This window comes from Pinus tabuliformis, chromosome 8, assembly GCF_031772625.1.
Source record: "Pinus tabuliformis cultivar Carrire ecotype Pingquan chromosome 8, CPIR1, whole genome shotgun sequence".
Lineage (NCBI taxonomy): Eukaryota > Viridiplantae > Streptophyta > Pinopsida > Pinales > Pinaceae > Pinus > Pinus tabuliformis.
The window spans coordinates 716690896-716708279 of NC_142294.1; positions in this window are offsets into that span (position 1 = coordinate 716690896).

The following is a 17384-nucleotide window of genomic DNA, read 5'->3' on the forward strand; positions in this document are numbered from 1 at the left end:
AAAGTTATGGAGAATATTTTTGAAGTGGTTTGATGACAAAATTCAGTCATTTAATGCATCTAAAATTTATCTGAAGTTCAAGCTCTTATTTTTTAAGCAAAAATAATTTTCTAAGTTTAATTTTCTACATTTTCATTTGCCCATAACATCTACTAATTATAGATCCATTCGACTATGTTCTCCTGGACCAATTATAACTTTACAGAGATCAATGGATATCTCATATTTCCTTTTATTTATTTATTTGGTTGAGTTTTAATTGGACATATTTTATTTTCCAGTTTTACTATTTTTTATTTTAATTTTAATTTTGATTAAATTTTGATTGGTTTTGAGAGGAAAATAGTTGAAGAGATGAGCAGGAACAAACTTCAACCAATCAGATTGCTCCAGAAATAGAACAATAGGAATTTGAACCAATGAAAATGGTTGGACTAGAATGTTCTTCAACAACTCTCCTATTTTGGAATACATTTTGTAATTATCAATAGTGGTTTGTAGAATGTAATAGGGGCTTCTCTAGAACCCATTGATGGAAAAAATATTATATAGCTAAGCACCCCTCAATAATTCAAGAGAATCCAACAACTCCATTTCCATAGGAAGAAATTAGGATTTCCTAGGATGGAAGTGGGTTCGCTCATGAGTTTCAAGAACACTCTCAAATTCTTTTGAAAATATATTTTTTGTCATTCCCATAAAAAAATTTCCCAAACTTTGAGATATATCTATTATATTAGCAGTTAATTTTATTCATAATAATTCTCAAGACGAAAAGTAACCTACTTAATAGGTTTATTGGTCAAAGCCACTTATCTCACAATACAGTGACAATATTAATCTACCAGCATTTACCAGCACGTAAAATTAATGCCACAAAGAGAGCTATGAGACATCCTACTTGGGCAAGCTTCTCTTCATACCCACAAGGCTCTTTTACTTCTTTATCTTTATCATCTTCATCATCCCACACACTTTTTGTCTTCTCCTTACTAGAAACAAGAACAACCAGTACAAAATCCTCTATTTCCAAACATCATTTGCAAGAAATCATGAAATATATGTGTGTGTGTGTTATTTGCTTAAAATAAAATTATATTGTAAACACAAATATAAGTACCTCAAAATAGAAATACAAATTTTTTTAACATATATATTCACGAATTCACATCTACTTGTTAAAAGATAAAATAAAAGCCTCATAGAACATGACATATACTTTAAAATCATAGGTACAAAGATATATATCATTCAAAGTAGAAAAACAACTTAACAAATCATATCTAAGTGACATAACATTGTTTTATAACTCTTCAAAACAAATTGCTCGCAAGATACATAATTCTTATTTTTGGATGGGAAAAAATCCACATACATAAGCCTATTTTGAAAAAAAAAAGTGTTCTTTGACTAAACTAAGGCCAAAAGTAATATTTGATCATGGCTAATCAAGGGCAGTGTTTGACATATAATTTTTCAGGCAAAAAAATAAAAAGAAAGGATTGTAATATTATTCCAATTAAAAAAGGTCAAATAATCATTTTACCTTCATAGAAATTGCATTTAAGAACTTTCTTGAAAACCAACCAAACATAACTTGTTAGAATCAATGAATGCGATGCACGAAAATAAATAAGTAAAACCCCCACCTTCAATTTTAAAATCATTTACTATACAAGTATAATTATATATTATAATAGATATAATTAGAACATGCAAATGAAATGAAACTATATTAATATCCATTGGTGACCAAAAGAGGTCAAAGGGAATGAAAAGTACAACATATCGAAAAGGAAATAAGGAGAGTTCAGAAGTCATCTCCTAAAAACGCAATATAAAATCAGATGCTAAGAGAAAAAATGAATGTGATATATGTCAAATATATTTGAGTACTATAGGGTGTAAATTTCAAAAAAAAAAATATAAGCAGTAGGGAAGGAAGATCAATTAGTATCATCATTAGATTTAGGAATGGTTTTCTTATTCTTATGCTGGATTAGGTAGAGAGTCATAGGAAGGAATGACCTATTCTTATGTGGCATTAGGTAGAGTATCATATTGGCCTCCATGTGTTATAAAAGGGGATAGAACTTAAGTGGTTAAAGGAGGCTTTATAAATTTACTAAGACTAATACAAATGACTACTTCCACTGGTAGTGAAAGTTTCATTACCATTTTCTTCATAGACAAATAATGTTCTCTCTCCCTCTAAGACATTCAATAATAACCTAATGATGTTGACCATCAAAATGTAAGTTTCAAGTGAGCATATAAAATAAATATTGATTATAGGGGGCATTGAAGCCATCTTTTGTAATTGCCAAATATAAAAAACAATTAACTAAAAAACACTCAAAATGATAAAAGTGTCCACATAGTATCAAGTGTTCTCAGCTACATGGAAACAATATTTCTCCATCCAAATAACCACTGTGACAAAATGTAAGAGATAAACACTAAAATATGAATTTCTTGATACCCAAATATTATGGTTGTTCTCCAATAACACAAATGTAAGTTTGATAAAAAACATGTGATATATTTCTATGCACATAGCCTAGATATGGTATGCTGAAGAAGAAAGTATCATCAAAAGAGGACAAAAAAATTACTTAACCAATATATCTAGCCCACAGTGGGCACATGAAAACTTATCATTCATTTCTTAAATGGATAAAAAAAATGAAAATATATTATTATTTCTACTTCCTTTCATCATCCTATTTTGAACCTTTTGAGCTTGTTTAAACCCTTACTTGGATGATTCTTGAGAAGTATATCTTCAAAGAGCTTCAGTAGATAATAAGGGGCATGAAACTCTCCCAACTAGTATTTCATTCAACTGCCTTCACTCTCTTTAATTTTTCTACCATGTTTGACAGCAGAATAGCAATGTATTTTAGGTTTCCAAAGTCCAATAAATGCTTAGCCAAACCACCTTCATTTCTTTTCCCACAAAAGGTAGCATTCCTTAAAGAAACACCCTCTTTCTCCATAACCTTACCATCACGACAATGGTGTTGTGAATATATGGGATATTTTCATTTGATATTAGAATCAATATACCTAACCTGTAAATGTGTTCAACAAGTTAAAAATGAAATATTTTTAGATAATAAATGCCTCACGAAATTTCATGTACATGTTACACTTTTTAGAGAAACAAAATATAAAAATTTTAGAAACAAACTTGAAGTGGAAGAAGTGACCTAATTTTAGACTTTTTAGGTTCCCTCCAGGTATAGTGTGTACTTACTCTTGAGATAGCATAGCTGTTTTCTTAAGACTTCCAAGTATTCTCCTTAATCCACATGGAATGAAACAAGTTGTGGTAACATTATAGTGAGAAAAGATGAGCTAATATTATTAATTCCAATTGGAATGTATGAATCAATCTACAGAAAAACACAAACCTTATCATCCAACTTGCTTTGGTATTATACATGGTAACTAAAGTAATTGGTTGGAGAACCTTCGACATTTCCGCAAATAAAAAATATTTAAAGCCATTTCAGTGGAGGTGTTGGATTTATGAGGTCAATTTCAGTTACCTCCATGTTTTGCAGATAATAAAATAGAACTTGTGATTATATGCCCTGTAAAAAATTGAGGGGATCAATTATATACATGCTTATTCCTACCTATTGCTAGTGGAATGAGTCCAACATTTTTCTCAAGTTGTAAAAAAAAATCAAACACCCAACATGGTCATATTGTTCCTTTACATTGACAATTACAGGATACAAAATTCCCACATTCAAGAAAAATGCTATGAAATAAAACATAATATGCAGGAGTATTAACAAAAGAAGAATATTTTTTCTTAAATAAATATATTGCAATAAAATTTGACTTATTAAGAAGATATTAGCCCGAGAAATGTTTTTGTTTTTATGACACTTTCTGCACTAAGAGTGAAAAGTCTTATTTGTTCTACAAATGGCTCATGGATTCTATGTAAGGGGTTAGTTTGTACAATTATCACAAAGTTGTTGCGAATTACACTATTTTAGTGCCAGTAGGTGTCCACTTCAAAATCCACCTAGGTGAGTTACACTAGTCTACATGAACAAGTTTACTAGAATTGTCATCTACAAATATGGGGAAGAATCAAACGGGTTTCCCCATGAGGTGTTCTTTAGAAGCAAATCGATGTATGGGTTCATCTTAGATAATGGAAATTTTCGTTAGACATATTTGTTAAGGAGTGGAAACATAAAACATATTTGTTTCCTTTTCTTCGTTGAGATTTTATTGAAGCACATTGAAAGAGTCTTATTAAAATATCCTTGCCAATTTACTAATATGTTGTCTTAAACTGAGTTGGACACTAGATTAGCAACTAAATATGGAACAATATCACTGAGAACATAATAATTGATGTATGTATTTGGTTTGAAAATTTCTTTACAAACCAAATTGTTAGTACCCAAATCCATGTTCATAGTTACTATGCCAATATCATTAGTTTTCTTATCTACAGAAAGACATGTTCATTATACTCCCATCCACTTGAACACATGTCCTACCACTTTGTAATGCCAAATAATAATAATAATAATAATAATAAAATGAAACAATAATAATATATAAATAAAATAAGAAATAATGAAGAAAGAAAACAATAAATTAACAAAGAAAAAATAACAGAGAAAATAAAACAATAAATTAATAAAACCACAAAAAAGAAATAAAAGATAATAATAAAGAAATAAAATGATGAATAATGAAGAAAAAAAGAATAATAAATAGGCAAAATAAAATAAATAAATTTTGGCATAGTGACACATGGATTGTGCACATGTAGACCCCTTTTCCACTCCCCTTACCATCTTTAGAATAGTTGGTTCTATTTAGTGCGAAAAGGGGAGGTGAGAAGCATTGATTCATTTGCATATTATTTGAGTAAGGGAATGGTAGAAGACAAAGGGCACTAGCTATAGTAAGTTGATTGAGGGACCCGGGGTGATATTTGGAAGAAATATTTGTCACATCTCATATAAAGTTGGGTGGAGAGTCGTCCCCAACACTTTGTTGTGCTTAGTAAGATATGGATCACGTTAAAACCCAAAAATCCCAAGTACAATATATTTTCCTTCTTCATTCCACAATTATGTTTTCTATGCTAATGTTTTTTTTCTTTTCCCTAAAGCAAGAGATGGTCCTTCTATTCATTTAGGAAAAAGTTACAAGTTTTACATAGGATACAACGAACTCCCACAAAGGGAGAGTGAAAAAACTCCAAGATCCGACAAAACCTCCAAAACACAAACAGGAATCAAGTCTAGACAGCCCTAGAACTGAAAGTGGGCAAGTGGAAACAAAGTCTGCTCCCAAAAACCCACCGAAGATCTGACTCCTAGTGATTCAGTGGTCAAAAGACCCGGGCGGAGGCCAATCCCATGGTAAAACCACAAGTAGCATGATCAACACTGACCATTTGATCTAATACTTCAGAACCAATGGCTGGTGTCCATATCACACAGCTTAAAAGCCCACAGAATAATGCGCGATGAAGGTGGTTTACTTTTCCCTACCTCCACCACATGTTGCCTCCTTAGTGGAACCACTAGCTTTTGGAAAAAAATAGCTTTGGTTTAGATAGTGCCTGATATGGGTGGTAAACCACTGGTGGTTTTGTCCTGTCAAGCCCACTAACATGCACACCAAAAGGTGGCCGTAGATCTGCCTTCTCCGGATCTGATGGCCAAAAAATAGATCAAACCTCACAACCACTCGTGAAATACCCAAGAAAGAAGGTGGTTAACACTGTTCTCCCCCCTCCATGCATCATAAGCTGAATGGCATAGATTTTCTTCCGTGAAAACTGCAGAGGGCACCCAGAGCAAGTGGTATATCTCAAGCAATTTTTGACCCCGATAATATCTTCCTTTGACCTCCATCGTCTTGTACGAGGAAATCCAGGCCAGAAGGGTGGCCTCCTACATGGAATTTCACAGGGAATCCCTTCTCCTAAGAGCATATAACTAGTGTCTCAATTTCTGCCTTTATTTCTAGAAGCACCCTTGGAGAACCAATAGTACAAATCCTCTGAAAGAATCTCTGAAGTGAACTTATTCATCATTGACATGAGATAATATTCTGTCTCTTGAATTTTCTTGAAACTGTTGTCTATTGCTAAGGGCCTCGGATGAGCATTCCTTCTTCATCCTATCATCCGTTGCCTCATCCCACTAGCAGCACAAGTCAATATGTTTGTTTTGAACCCCCTCATTGGCAAGCCAGTCTGCAACTTTGTTGGCTTCCCCGTGGACATGAACCAGCCTAAGAGTTTGTAACACCCTTAGGTGTGATTGGATTCTTTGGTAGACTTGTAGAAGCCACCAGTGGCCTAAGATTTTCTCAGTGCAATGCCAACATTAACCCTCTTCACCGAATTTATGATTAATTCTGAGTCAGCCTCAGTAATGACATTGTGAATGTTGTGCTTGAGCAGTACTTCCAAGCATAGTTCCATCGCCATGAGCTCAGCCATATTGTTGGTTGCTTTTCCTAGGTAACTATGGAAGATGACGAGAATGTTTCCTTCCTCATCCCTCAAGACCCATCCATAACCTACTTCACCCGGATTTCCTTTAGAGGCCCCATCAATGTTAAATTTTAAAAAACCATGAGAAGGGGGATGCCAGGAAGCTTTTCCAGCAGAGGTATTCTTGTTGATCTGCATAGAACACATAGGGAGATGGACTTTAAGCTCTAACTTTTCCAGGATTCTGGCCTCTCTTTTTCCTATGAGTTTTCCAGTATCACCATATCCCAGGATAAACACACACTCTTTGAGTTGTTTAAGGATTAGCTTTATAATGCTCCTCACCAGGCTCACCTTATCCTTGAAAATCATGTTATTGTGCCCCTTCCAAACATTCCAGATTAAGAACCCTTGGGTCAGCGCCCAAGCTGAGGTTATTATCTCATTCTCCGAAAAAAGTTTCCTCCAATTTATCAATGTAGCAATGATGTCATTTGCATTTCTGTCTGTCTGCTCAAAGACCTCACCAACCCAGTGCAAAACTATTGTGGTGAATGAGCATCTGTTGAGGAGATGATTGATGGTTTCTTCCTATTGTCCACATAGGTGACATCTTGAGGGGCCAACAAAGCCTCTTTTCCTTAGGTTATCCCATGTAAGAATCTTGCCCTATAGAACCAGCCACTTGAACAATTTGACTTTTATCCAATGAGGATTACCCCAGAGTTCTTTCCACTTTTTATCACTGTTTGGATAGTTAAGTCTCGTGTCTATTCTTTTGGCCTCCTTAAGGGTGAAGAGGCTTGTCTTATTCTTTCCCCGTCTTAATTGATCTTCTAAGGTTGAGGTTAAGATTTGCCTCTTTTCCAAAAGATCGTTAAGAGTTATAGCTTGAGTTTGCATCTTGCCCATTTCTCTGTAATATAGAAGTTTCCATATTCTCCATTTCTCATTGTTCCCTGAGTGATCCCAATAATCCCTTACCTTCCTTAAACCTTTGTTGATGGTATCTGTGTGAATGTCTGCTAAATATTCACTGCGAAGATTTTCCTCCTCCTACAAATTGTCCTCCCAGAACCAGGCAAGATTTCCTTTTCTGATCTCTGACAAACTATGATTTTGTACTAGGGCCCTATTCTCCCAAGCTCTATTCCAAATTGGAGAATCTTTTACTTGTCCTATCATTCTTATGAAGTTCTTCTCCTGCCAATCTCTTGCATAATTTTTCTCCGTAGTTTTTCCAAGGGGGCTTGAATTTCCTTTAGCCATCTCCACCAGATTTTCGCTCCTAGCACTCTATTAAGAATTCCTAGGTCATGAAGACCCAAGCCCCCATGGGATTTTGGTTTGCATACCCAGTCCCATGCCACTAGGGCCCATTTCTTCTTTTCTTCACCTTTCCCCTAAAGAAATTCTCTTTGAATGTTTCTTATATTAGTAATTGCACCAGTTGGTGCCAGAATAGATGATAGCATAAAGATAGGGATACTTTGGAGGATAGATTAGTTAGAACAGGCTCCCGGATTTCCTTTTGTGATGGTTTGTTAGTGAGGGGAACTCCCAGGTACTTCGCGGGCAATGGCTTTCTTTGAAAGCCCAAAATCCTCAAAATATTTCTCTGAATCGAAATATCTACGTTCAAAAAGAAAATCTTTGATTTAGTGAGACTTACCTCTGTGCCTGCTACAATGGAAAACTCACTTAGAATCTACATAAATTCTCTCGCTTCCTTGATTGTGGATGTGCCTTGAAGCATAGTGTCATCTACAAATTGCTAATGTGTCACCATGTCCCCACCTTGAGTGAGTCTCAGACCCTGAATTCTTCCTTCCTCCTTAGCAGCTCTAGCTGCTCTTCCTAACCCTTCCATCATTAGAATGAAAAGGAAAGGAGAGAGAGGATCCCCATGCCTGAGTCCTCTCGTAGGCTTGAAGTTTTTGGAGGGAGAGCCATTGAGAATAATTGAACAGCTGGCTGTGGTAACTAGCGCCATGACTCACTTGATCCAATTGTTATCAAAGCCATAGGCTTTTAGAGTTTCTCTTATGTACGACCAGCTATGTTTATCATAGGCCTTTGCTATGTCCAGCGGAATTATCATCCCTACGTGTTTATCAGTATTGAGTGAATGAACCACTTAATGTGCTTGAATTATGTTATTAAGAATTTGTCTTCCTTCCACACAGCCTATTTGCTCCCTTGACACTAGGGTAGGGATGAGTGGTTTGAGACAGTTGGCAATAACTTTGGATATTATTTTATACATCACATTGCATAAAGCTATAGGTCTAAATCTGTCTGGAGAGGTGGCCCTTTCCTGTTTGGAGATTAAGGCTATGAAAGATTCATTGAGCACCTTCAAGACCATCTTAAATCTTTTAGAGTCTTCCACAACCTCCAGAATATCTTGTTTTACTATCCTCCAACAAGCTTTGAAAAAGTCCACATTGGATCCATCCGGCCTAGTGCTTTCCCATTGTGCATCTCTGTAATGACTTCCTCAATCTCTTCCTCTATTACCGGCCTGTTGAGATAGTAATTTTCATCTCTAGAAACCAATTTAGGAATCTATTGAGTAAATATTTTCGTAAACTGATATCTATCTTCCATGGTTTCCTCTGCAATTCTCTGAAAATGTTGGACTAGAACCTCTTCCATCTCTTCATGAGTGTTTCTTCTATTCCATGCTTATCTGTGAGTTTCAAAATTCTATTGTTGTTTCTGTGAGCTATGGTGGATCTGTGGAAAAATTTGGTGTTTCTGTCTCCAAAATATTTCCTCTTGTAGACATCTATTTTCCCAATCATGCTGGAGTGACTCTGCCATCTCTTTCCTTTCATCTATGTAGCCTTCTCTGATAAGAATTTGGTTTATTTCCTTTAGTTTCCTTTCCACATCTCCTTTAGCTTTAAAGATATTTCCAAATTCCTTTTTATTCCACTCTTTGAGCCTACCTTTAATATGCTTGAGCCTGCTGTGTAGAAGGAACATCTTTGTACCATGAAGGGGTAGCTCTTCCTTCCACCATTTTTCAATGTTTGGGAGGAAATTTGAATGTGTGAGCCAAGAATTCTCAAACTGGAATGGGGAGTTCCTTGGTTTACCAAGTAGAGAAGCTTCCAATTGGATAGGCTGTTGGCATTATGACATAGGTATGGTGCTATGACAAAGGTGTTGTCCTTGATGGAAACTCACTCTGGTGACAGATCATAGTTCAAGCTCTCAGAATGAAGGAAAAGATATATACACAGGTTCGCCTTGACCAAGCCACGTATACACGTGGGTTAGATGTTACAAAGACATGTATGCGTATACATGCACTTTCACGCAAGGAAGAGTGCGTACATGTGGGAGAACTTATTTTTCGTCCATGGTATTTAGTTCTTGATACCTGAACCTATGGTTTTGGACCATGGCATCTCATCCGAAGTGTTGATCCCAAATATTGGGTCCATGGTATTGATTTGTTATGGTTTTGGACCGTGGTATGATGAAAGGCCTAAGACTATAAAAGAGGAAGGAGATCATTTGGGAGAATAATCATCTGAATTATTGAATATCTAATGCAGAGCTAGATCCGGAATACTGGTGATTAGTTTATGGTGCATAGCTAGATCTGAATGAAGGAGGAACCTAAGCACAAGGAGAAGTTTTGACTAACTAAAATCTTTGAGTTATTTTTGATCTGTTATATTTGGCGCGGGCTTGATCTATAAATTTGATAATCTGGGTATAAATAATGTTTGAATATTTGAAAGAGTGAATTATCTTTTATAGATATTTACGCAGGTTCGTTTCATTATAAGGGTGTATATACGTTGGTTCAGAAAATCAAAACAGCGTATACACAGGTTGGTCATAACACAGAAGCGTATGCACGCAAGTTTCTGAATATTGAAGTAGCATACGTCTCTTGAATTATGTTCTAGATGCTTCTGTTTATTGTTGTAGTGTTCTAGGTTCAGAATTGGTGTATGGTTATTGTTACTGTGTACTGGGTACAACTTTCAGAGAAGTGTCTATTTGACTCAGTGTTGATTGGTGAAAAGGAGATTGATTGATGCAGAAATTCTTGATGTTTGATTGATGTTATTCATTGATCCAGTCTGAAAATTTATGAAACATGGTCCCTCGAAGAAAGAGAAGGTTGTAGCCTTCTGTAGGTCAACACCTACATACTAGTACCTCAGCTAGTATAAGAGCTAAGGGGGTTGTAGCTCCCTTCCAGGAGAGGCTGGAGAATGAGAGAAGGTTGTAGCCTTCTCCAGGTAGAAGCCTGCGTATTGGTATAAGTCTGCACCAATACAGAAACATTGAAAATGGAATTTTTTAATTAAAAGAAGATAGAGACGAATTGCAGTAGGTAGTTTTCACCCACATTCGGTTTCCACCTTATATCTTGTGTTCTTGTGTGTGATTGTCTTTTGCTCTATTTTACTATTCCTGGTTAATGTTTATATGATTCTGATGCACAAATTAATGATCAACATCTTTAGAATAAATTAAATTATAATTTTGCATGGTATACGTTGGTTTCCTTATCTGTAGTTGCGTATATACGCAGTTTTCTCTAACTGAAGTAGCATAATTGATCTAGTTGTGAAATGAAAAATAATTTACTTGATAATACTGATTCACCCCCCCTCTCAGTATTATTTCCAACCATTGGTATCAGAGCAGGTCCTTCAGAAGAAGCTTGATCGCTTGAAGGAAGATCTGTCATCATGAGCAACTATGAGAGAGAAGCATCGATCAGGCCACCAATTTTTGATGGGACCAACTTCGTCTATTGGATGGTAAGAATTACATCTTATCTTCAATCTCTTGGTACAAAAGTCTGGGATATCATAGATACAGGGTACACATTTCCATCAGCAACTCCTACAGATCCGGCTGGTAAGAAGCAGTATGAATCAAATGCATAGGCTGTCAATACTCTATTAGGGAGTCCATCTCAAACAGAATTCATCAAGGTTATGCAGCTCAAAACTACAAAAGAAATATGGGACAAGATCGTTCTGAGCTATGAAGGAGATGAACAGGTAAAATGAGCAAAACTTCAAACCCTTAGAATTCAGTATGAAAATCTTAGAATGCACAATGATGAAAATGTGGCTAACTATTTCCTACGTATAGATGAGATTATTAATTTTATGAAAAACTTGGGTGAAGAAATAAAAGAGGTTGTTTTGGTTGAAAAGGTTCTAAGATCTTTGTCTTCTAAGTTTGAATCAAAAGTTTCTGCAATAGAAGAAAAACAGAATCTACAGAGCATTACCATGTCGCGGCTACACGGAATTCTAACTGCTTATGAAATGAGGAAAGGGGGACCATCAGATAGAAGAGAAGCTGCATTCAATGCCTCAGGAAAAGGAGATTCCTATGACTCAGGACATATGTTAGAAGAAGAGGAAGAATCAAATTTTGTCAAGAACCTTCAACGGGGTTCTGGAAGATTCAGAGGTAAGTTACCTTTCAAATGTTTTGCTTGTGGAAGAGTCGGTCACTATGCTGCCAAGTGTCCTCATAAAGATAAGCTTGACAAAGGTAAGGAACCAATTAGATGGAACAAAAAATAGAATGTAAATAAGAAAAGCTATTACACTCATGAAGACAACAATGGACTTTCAAATAGTGATGAATATGAACAAGGTAATAATTATAGACTTTTAATGGCTTATGAAGATGATGATTTCTTGGATGTTATAGATGAAGAAGGTCTTTATGAAGAGATTTCTAAACTCAAAATTTGCTTAGAAGAGAAAAACATGATTATAGATACTCTGACATTCCAACTTGCTGAAATGGAGAAACACAATGAAAAGTTAGAATGTGAAATTGTGGGACTTAGAAAGGACATTGAGAAAACAAAAGATTTTAATCTTAGATTTGCTAAAGGGTCTGAAACTTTAGATGAGATTATCAAAGTGCAGCGTTCTCCTCTAATCAAGATAGGTCTTGGGTATACCAAAGAAACATCTCAAGCACAGAATCCATCTACCTCCAAAAGTTATCTTGAAGCTGCAAGGAGATGTGAGCAAAGGCCCAATGGAGATCACTAGGTAAATCAAGGACAATTTACTTCAAGAATGAACAAAGAATACTAGGTAAATCAGGGGCAATCTACTTTAAGGATGAACAAAAGCTACAACCAGCCACAGGTAAAACATTCTCAATTTTCCTCAAGAATGGATGTCAATAGAAACTACAATCATTTGGTTGGTAGATTTGATAATCACAAGAGTTTCTTTAATGGCCAATGTTTCTCTTGTCATAACTTTGGTCACGAAGCAGCTCAATGTGTTGCCTATAAGAAAATCATTACTAGAGAAGCCCAAAAACAAGGAAGTATGACTGGGATCATGAAAAGGACCTACAATAACTTTTCTGCTCTCAAAAATGAAATAAAATGTTCTATTTGTAACAACTTCGGTCATGAAGATTCTGAATGCAGGAGCAGGTTTTGGCAAACAACTCAGAAGGAAAAAGCCTCAAGTGCTAAAACATGGAGGATGAAATAACCGCAACCAGAAAGATGTGGTATAGCCTTATATGCGGAAGGGCAGGAAAATCAATGGTACATCGACAACGGATGTTCGAAACATATGACAAGTGATAAAGAAAAACTTCAGTCATATAGTGCCTTAGAAAAGGAGAAGAAGGTCTCATTTGGAAATGACACCCCCGCACTCATAAAAGGTAAAGGTTCCGTTCTTTTAAAAGAAAAGGTCAAAGCGGAAAATGTTATGTATGTTGATGGCTTAAAGCATAATCTATTGAGGGTCAGTCAAATGTGTGATCAAGGAAATGAGGTGATATTTCGATCAAATGGATGTATTGTGCGTGAGCTTGATATAGGAGAAACATTGATCAAAAGCATAAGGACTCCAAATAATCTATACATTCTCAAGGGAGGACAACAACGATTCTATCTGAGCAAGAATGATGAACACTGGCTATGGCACAGAAGATTGGGGCATCTAAGCTTCTCTCAGATAAGGAAAGCATGCAAATATCAAGCAGTTCATGGTCTTCTAGGCATCAGAATTCCAGACAATACAATATGGAAATCATGTCAGTTTGGTAAGAAAACCAGAACTAACTTCCCTGAGAAGGAAGCATAAGCTAGCAGGCCACTTGAACTTGTCCATACTGATGTATGTGGTCCATCTAGGAAAAGGTCACCTCGAGGAGAAGAATATTTTATATTATTCATTGACGATTTTTCAAGGATGTGTTGGATAGGACTTATGAAGCACAAAGATGAAGCCTTTGAAAAGTTCAAATCATTCAAAGCCTTGGTGGAGAACGAATCAGATCGCAAAAACAAATGCCTCAGGTCTGATCAAGGAGGAGAATTTACCTCGAATGAATTTTTTGATTTTTGTGAAGAACATGGAATAAGACGTGAATTCTCTACATCTAGGACTCCTCAGCAAAATGGAGTAGTGGAAAGGATGAACAGAACGGTTCAACAAATGGCTCGTAATATGCTTGATGAGCCTAGAACTCCCGCAACCTTCTGGTGTGAAGTCGCATTTGCAGCAATTACTATTCTCAACAAGACAAATGTCCAGGTAAACAACACTCAGGCTCCTCACGAACTATGGTATGGTAAGACTCCCACGGTAAAATACTTCAAAATTATTGGGAGCAAATGCTACATCAAAAATACTAATGAAAATCTTGGCAAGTTTGAACCTAGAGCAGATGAAGGCATTCTCCTTGGTTACTCTCCCCACAGCAAAGCATACAAGTGTTACAATAAAAGGCTTGGAAATTTTTTTGAAAGCATTGATGGAGTGGTTGATGAAGAAGAAAGCACTACTAGGCAGGTAAGATCTGAATACTTCGAAGATGATGAGGACTATCCATCAACATCAAATCAGATTCATGATGAAGAAGAAACCCATGAGGCACCTAAAGAATAGATAAGGATAAAACAAAATACTCCATCCATGTATGTTCAGAAGAATCATCCAGAATCTCAAATTTTGGGGCAAAAAGAGGTAGGTGTACAAACAAGAAGGACCATTTCAGAAGCTTCAAGCTATCTAGCATTGCTCTCCTCCACTGAACCACAAAAGGTAAGAGATGCATGCAAGGATGAATGCTAGGTAAAAACCATGGAGGAAGAACTTGAGTAGATCGAAAAGAATAACAATTGGGAGTTGGTTCCTAGACCAAAAGATAAGAACGTCATAGGAACAAAATGGATATCCAAAAATAGGCTGAATGAAAATGGAGATGCGATTAGAAGCAAGGCCAGACTTGTTTGCAAAGGGTGTGCTCAATAGGAAGGCATTGACTTTGAAGAAACTTTTGCACCAATTGCCAGATTAGAGGCCATAAGGATGTTCCTTGCTCTTTCTAGCTTTCAGAAGTTCAAAGTATTTCAAATGGACATGAAGTCTGTTTTTCTAAATGGAGACTTGGATGAAGAAGTGTATATTGAGCAACCAGATGGGTTTACCCTTGGAAATGATCCAAATCTTGTATGCAGACTTAAAAAGGCTCTCTATGGCCTTAAACAGGCTCCAAGGGCTTGGTATTATCGCTTGGATAAATATCTCTGTCAACAAGGTTTTATAAAAGGATCAACTGATAGCAATATTTATATAAAAATTAACAATGATAAGTTGCTAATACTTGTTGTGTATGTTGATGATATCATCTTTGGTAGCAATGAAGAAGACATGAGTCAAAATTTTGCCTTAGTAATGCAGAAAGAGTTTGAAATGTTTATGCTTGGTGAGCTCACATATTTTCTTGGTTTACAAGTCCAACAAAACAAAGATGGCATCTTTCTATCACAAACCAAGTATCTCCAACAGGTCTTGAAGAAATAGGGGATGGAGGATTCGAAACCAGTATGTACCCCTATGGTGACAGGATGCAACCTCAGCGCAAATGATGAATCAGCAGTAGTACATCAACCAACCTACAGATCCATGATTGGTAGTCTACTCTATCTAAAATGTACCCGACTAGACATTATGCATGCAATGGGAATAGTTGGAAGGTTTCAGGCAAATCCAAAGGAAACTCATCTTGAGGCAGTTAAGAGAATTTTCAAGTATCTTCAAGGAACTCAAAACTATGGCTTATGGTATCCTAGAGGTACAGGTCTCACACTTCATGCATATACAGATGTGGATTGGGTAGGAAGTGTGGATGACAGAAAAAGCACTAGTGGTGGTGCATTCTTCATGGGTCCTAGATTAGTATCTTGGTTCAGCAAGAAACAAAGTTCTATTGCTTTATCTATAGCTGAAGCAGAATATGTAGCTATTGCATCTTGCTGCACACAACTCCTTTGGATGATGAAAACATTGCATGATCTTCAAATCACTTGTACTCCACCTATCTCCATTTTTTTTGATAATACAAGTGCTATCATTGTCTCAAAGAATCCTGTCATGCATTCAAATACTAAGCACATACCGATCAAGTATCATTTTCTCTGGGAACAAGTGCTGGAAAAAAAGGTCAAATTGGAGTATAACAAGTTGTTGATATTCTCACCAAACCACTGCCCAGGGAGACATTTGAATACCTCAGACAAAAGCTGGGGGTAGTTGATGCATTATCTTGTTGTTGAATCCAGTCTGTGGTTGTACGTGAGTTTCATGAGGAGGATCCGCGTACATACGCCGGTTTTTGTGGATAATGTCGCGTATATGTTGGTTTGAAGGAAATTAGTGGGGACAAAATCTGGTTGAAAAGAGTCTGATATGGGTCTAACAGAGACCATTTGGCATGGGTTCAGGGGGAGTAGATAAGCTTCTAATAATGAATTGTTGGCATTACCTTAGAAGCTCTTGGTTCGTGTACACAAGTTGTTTTTGGTTTCAAGTGGATCAAGTGCAGAAGGAGAACAGAAGGAGATCATGGTTGTTGATCTGAATAGTGATTGACAGATGTTGCTGATATTAGTTATTGGTGACTTTCATAGTCTTACTCTAGATATTTTGTCTCTATGTCATGTATATCTTTGGTTTCCTCACTATGCCTGGGATGAATGATGTAATGTACTTGGTTGAGATTTTCTGATATATCCCCACTTGGTTGGATGATGGATGTATGTATAGAGTCTTTTTGGTGATAGGAAGGTCATTTATGATGCATAAGTCGTGGTTCTTATTGAAGAACATATTTTTGCAGATCTTGCCTATAGTTAGGGGGAGCATGGTCAGAATAGTAGAGCAGAGATTTCAGCGTGTACTCAGGGGGAGCATAACCCTTTTCCCTTGATGACAAAGGGGGAGCATGTGTCACGATTTTGGCCTTTTTTCTAGAAGATGATGATGATTTCTTGGATGCTATAGATGAAGAAGGTCTTTATGAAGATATTTCTAAACTCAAAATTTTCTTAGAAGAGAAAAACATGATTATAGATACTCTGAAATCCCAACTTGCTGAAATGGAGAAAGACAATGAAATGTTAGAATTTGAAATTGTGGGACTTAGAAAGGACATTGAGAAAACAAAAGATCTTAATCTTAGATTTTCTAAAGGGTCTGAAACTTTAGATGAGAGTATCAAAGTGCAACATTCTCCTCTAATCAAGACAGGTCTTGGGTATACCAAAGAAACATCTCAAGCACAAAATCCATCTACCTCCAAACGTTATCTTGAAGCTGCAAGGAGAAGTGAGCAAAGGCCCAATGGAGATCACCAGGTAAATCAAGGACAATTTACCTCAAGAATGAACAAACACTACCAGGTAAATCGGGGGAAATCTACTTTAAGGATGAACAAAAGCTACAACCAGCCATAGGTAAAACATTCTCAATTTGACTCAAGAATGGATGTCAATAGAAACTACAATCATTTGGTTGGTAGATTTGATAATCACAGGAGTTTCTTCAATGGCTAATGTTTCTCTTGG